General features: G+C 38.6%; 1 non-coding gene across 1 annotated transcript; it reads right to left on the bottom strand.

Moving 5' to 3' along the window:
• Positions 1–1,501: 1,501 nt before the first annotated feature.
• On the bottom strand, positions 1,502–1,627 carry LOC118148189 (small nucleolar RNA SNORA26). Its single transcript, XR_004734966.1, has one exon. It is a non-coding gene; the product is annotated as a small nucleolar RNA SNORA26 (small nucleolar RNA).
• Positions 1,628–5,483: the final 3,856 nt, after the last annotated feature.

A 5,483-nucleotide genomic window follows, 5' to 3' on the forward strand; every position in this document is an offset into this window, starting at 1 on the left:
TGGCTATGCAGGCTCTCTTTTGGTTCCATATGAAGTTTAACGTGGTTTTTTCCAGTTCTGTGAAGAAGGTCATAGGTAGCTTGATGGGGATAGCATTGAATCTATAAATTACTTTGGGCAGTATGGCCATTTTCACGATATTGATTCTTCCTAACCATGAGCATGGATGTTTCTCCATCTGTATGTGTACTCTCTTATTTCATTGAGCAGTGATTTGTAGTTCTCCTTGAAGGGGTCTTTTACATTGTTTGTTAGTTGTATTCCTAGGTATTTTATTCTCTTTGTAGCAATTGTGAATGACAGTTCATTCTTGATTTGACTCTCTTTAAGTCTGTTATTGGTGTATAGGAATGCTTGTGAGTTTTGCACACTGATTTTGTATCCTGAGACTTTGCTGAAGTTGCTTATCAGTTTCAGGAGATTTTGGGCTGAGACGATAGGGTCTTCTAAATATGCAATCATGTCGTCTGCAAATAGTGACGATTTGACTTCCTCCTTTCCTAATTGAATACCATTTTTTTCTTTTTCTTGCCTGATTGCTCTGGCTAGAACTTCCAATACTATATTGAATAGGAGTGGTGATAGAGGGCATCCTTGTCTAGTGCCGGATTTCAACGGGAATGCTTCCAGTTTTTGCCCATTCAGAATGATACTGGCTGTGGGTTTGTAGTAAATAGCTTTTATTATTTTGAGATACGTTCCATTGATATCTAGTTATTGAGAGTTTTTAGCATAAAGGGCTGTTGAATTTTGTCAAAGGCCTTCTCTACATCTATTGAGATAATCATGTTGTTTTTATCTTTGGTTCTGTTTAAAATTGTAATTATTTTCATCAATACAGACAGTTCCTTTGTGCTTCTTTCCAGCCAGTATCCCACCCTGAGCCATCTCCTCAGAGGCAACCAGATGAACTGCCTTTGGCCTGGTCATTAACAATTGGAAGGAGTGGTGGAAAGGCAGGTCCATGGAGGGAACAGTGTGCAAAGGCATGGATGTGTGAGAGATTGTGGCATGTGCGAGGGAACTTCAGCCCTCTGATTTCATCTAGCTGGGCTGAGGGCAAGTCATCTTTGCTGAATGAATGTTTGACAGAGATGAGGCTAAGTGCCAGTTCACCAAGGGTTGGGACAGCAAGCAACTTGACTTTTATCCTATAAGAAAAAGGGAGTTATGAAAGAGTTTCAGGCACGGTAGTGGTCATGGTATACTAAGACTTTGATTTTATTTTTTGATTAATTAATTTTTTTAGAGACAGGGTCTTGCTCTGCCACCCAGTCTGGAGTGCAGTGGCACAATCATAGCTCACTGTAGCCTTGAACTCCTAGGCTCAAGTGATTCTCCCAACTTAGCCTCCCAAGTAGCTTGGACTATTGGTGTGCCCCGTCATGCTAGGCTTAAAATGACATTTAAAGCAGAGAAAACTTAAATGTCTCTCTTGTTCTATGAACTATATAAAAATATCATCGAGGTGCTTAAATTGTGATGAATTTTTTTCTGGTTAAGCTGTGACTACAGACAGGAACCTATGGAGGAGTTTTACGATCTCTTCTCTGGGTTTTATGGAGAATTACTTTAGCCTTCTGTGTTTGTCTCTCAAAGAACTGTGAACTTGCATTTTAAAGTTCAAATGGTTAAAACATTTTGAGGGCAAAGTTCTATTTTATTGGTAGAAAATTGTTAAATGTATTCTTCTGTAAAATATAGTAGTCAGTCCTTTTATGTGAAGAGGGACAAATAGCTAAAAATACTGCTTGACATGAAACAATTGATCAAATATTTCAATGAAGACAAAGTATTATGCTCAGTGACTGTGTTGGTTGGTGTCTGCATTTAAAATGCTCTTTCATATTAATTCAATATGTCATTGATCTCTGTCTTTGATTTACACAAAGGAGTCAGAGATGATTCTTTTGTGTAGGGGGAATCTCAAAAGCAGAAGCTGAACTGACACTACAGAAGAAATGAAATAAGACTCATTAGGATTTTTTGAGAGAGTGTTGTTTGATGCAGTGTCTTCTGACTAAATTGATAGTTTTTTTGCTTTTGAGATATAAAAGGGAAAAACAGTTACCTGAAAGAAACTTCCAGTCTGTGGAGCAAAGTGGCCTACCTTTGGAAGTTTGTAGTCTAATGTTGACTAGTTGGTTTTGGGAATCACTTCTGCCACTTTTCTCCAAAGAAAACATTAGAATGCAAATTTGTTTTAAAAATTACATTGTTTTTCATACTTTAAAAAGTGAACTTGGATGAGTAACATTGGGTCTCAGTATTGTTATGCAAAACTTAAGGGAGTATAGACAATGAGAGCAACCCAGAAAGACATGTTGAAAAAGAAGAGTTAAATACAGTGACATACTATCTGAAAGCAACTAAAGACATTAAGAAAATGGTAAAAGGCATGAAGGAGCGTTATTCATCAGAATTAGAAAAACTTAAAATTGGGTGACAGAATTCAAGAAAGAACTAGAAATGAAAAGAAAAAAATCATTTTTAAAATGACAACCAAAACAGAAGAAACTGTAGCGCAAATAGACACAAGAGAAGGCAAAAAGAAATATAAATTCAGGCCAGGCATGGTGGCTAATGCCTGGAATCTAAGCACTTTGGGAGGTGAGGTGGGTGGATCATGAGGTGAGGATGTCGAGACTATCCTAGTCGACATGGTGAAACCCCGTCTCTACTAAAAATACAAAAATTAGCTGAATGTAATGGCATGTGCCTGTAATCCCAGCTACTTGGGAGGCTGAGGCATGACAATTGCTTGAATCCGGGAGGTGGAGGTTGCAGTGAGCCGAGATGGTGCCACTGCACTCCAGACTGGTGATAGAGGGAGACTCAAAAAAAAAAAAAGGAAGAAATACAAGTTCAAAGAAATGGAGAAACAAAAAGCATTGAAGAAAAGTGACAAATAGAGATCAGAAAGATCTGAAATAGTTACTAGGCACTTCCATACCAAGAATCCTGGTTCTTAAGGTCTCAGAGGCTGATAGGATTGGAATATCCCGTTATTTGTGCTAACCTATAAGGAATATATGACAGTTTCAGAATGACAATACTACCACCATGGATTTTGACTAAACACTTTAAAAATATTTTACTCAGGCTAACTTCATTCTCTCGCCGTTTTTAATGGATAGAGTACATGAAGCAAAAGAAGACCACAGAAAGGGAACAGAATAAGTACTATAGCTGAAAGTTAAGAAATTACCTGGCTGGGGCAATGACTCACACCTGTAATCTCATCACTCTGGGAGGTTGAGGTGGGAGGCAGGAGCATCACTTGAGCCCAGAAGTTTGAGACCAGCTTGGGCAATATAGTGAGACTCTTATTCTACAAAAAATTAAAAAAAAAAATTACCCAGGAGTAGTGGTGCATGCCTGTAGTTCCAGCTACGTGAGAGGCTGAGGTGGATGGATGGCTTGAGCTGAACTTGGGTGGTTGAGGCTGCCATGGGCTAAGACTGTACCACTGCATTTCAGCCCCAGCCTGAGCAACAGAACCAGACTCTGTCTCAAAAAAAAAAAAAAAAAAAAAAAAGGAAAAAGAAGAAAAAGAAAAAAAACTTTTCTGACATATTTCATGGAGTTTTTTGCAACACAGATCGAAAGAGCACACCATATACCTAAACATGCTGACTCAGGGCTACCAACACCAGGACATATTCTAGAAAATTGTTGGACTTTAAAAGGAAAATAAACATTTCTATTTTTTAAAGCAATATGTTTGGTTTTCAAAAAATTTCCATAAGCATTTAGACACAAATAGCATGTGGCTTATTAAGAAAAGAAAATTAGATTATTATCAGACTTTTTGACAGATTAGCTTTATGCCAAAACAAAATGAAATAACATACTTAAGATACCCAAGGAAACCAAGTGTGAGGGAAAAATCTTCTATCCAGTAAGATTGACATAAACTGTGATCAACCTGCAAGAACTCAGGACATCTTGTTCTCATGGGCTTTTATTAAAGTGTCTACTCGAAATCAAGGCCGCCAAAACAATTAGAGAAACATTGACACGAAAACTGGTGGTGAGCATGAAATAAATACATGGTTCCTTATAGAAGTAAAACAAAATGAGTGTTAAAAGAGGAACTTAATATATATGTGAAGGTTTTACAGCCTGTCCAGATAGATCTAGCATGACCATTAAAAAGGGGGAGAGACAAGGACCTAGAAATACAAATTCCATTTGACCCAGCAATTCCATTACTGGGTATATATCCAAAGGATTATAAATCATTCTATTCTAAGAACATATCACATGCACACGAATGTTCATTGCAGCACTGTTTACAATAGCAAAGACCTGGAACCAACCCAAATGCCCATCGATGATAGACTAGACAGGGAAAATGTGGGACATATACACCATGGAATATTATGCAGCCATCAAAAACGATGAGTTTTGTCCTTTGTAGGGACATGGATGAACCTGGAAACCATCATTCTCAGCAAACTGACACAAGAACAGAAAATCAAACACCACATGTTCTCACTCATAGGCGGATGTTGAACAATGAGAACACATAGACACAGGGAGGGGAGCATCACACACTGGGGTCTGTTGGTGGGGAACTAGGGGAGGGCCAGAAGGGGATGGGGAGTTGGGAGAGATAGCATGGGAAGAAATGCCAGATATAGGTGATGGGGAGGAAGGCAGCAAATCACACTGCTATGTGTGTACCTATGCAACAATCTTGCATGTTCTTCACATGTACCCCAAAACCTAAAATGCAATAAAAAAGGGGGAGAGAATGAAGTTAGCCTGAGAAAAATATTTTTAAACTGTTTAGTCAAAATATGTGGTGGTAGTATTGTTATTGTTATTCTGAAACTGCTGTATGATCCTTATAGGTTAGCACAAATTTTGGGATATTTCATTTCTATCATCCTCTGGCTCCTTGAGAACCAGGATACTTGGCATGGAAGTGCCTAGTAACAATGGGGAAGTAGCAGTAGCGCCTAAATTGTGGTCTTGAAATACCATGTTTCATTAAGGCAAACCTGGGCTGCTTGGAGAAATGGCTGATTCCAGATCTGGAATAGGAAATGTACAAGATGAACTGGAATGTCTTGACCTACCACACAGTAGAGAAGTTATCAAAGACTACTAGAGTTGTGGGCAGAAGGTTCTTAAAATTTTTTTGAAGAGAAAGCATCTCACTGTGTTGCCCCGGCTGGTCTCAAGTGATGTTCCCACCTTGGCCTCCCAAAGTGCTGGGACTACAGGTGTAAGCTCTGCACCTGGCCTTTCAGAAGCCATTTTTGAAGAGCCTCCCACAGGTTAAAAATAAAACAGTTTCTGTGTTATTGAGGATAAATGTTTAAATATTTTTAAATCCATGAGTTCATAATAATCTTTATTTTATTTTTATTATTTTTTATTTTTCTATTGCCCAGGCTGAAGTGCCTTGGAACCATCTTGGCTCACTGCAACCTCTGCCTCCTGGGTTCAAGTGATTCTCCTGCCTCAGCCTC

This window comes from Callithrix jacchus, chromosome 15 (assembly GCF_049354715.1).
Source record: "Callithrix jacchus isolate 240 chromosome 15, calJac240_pri, whole genome shotgun sequence".
Lineage (NCBI taxonomy): Eukaryota > Metazoa > Chordata > Mammalia > Primates > Cebidae > Callithrix > Callithrix jacchus.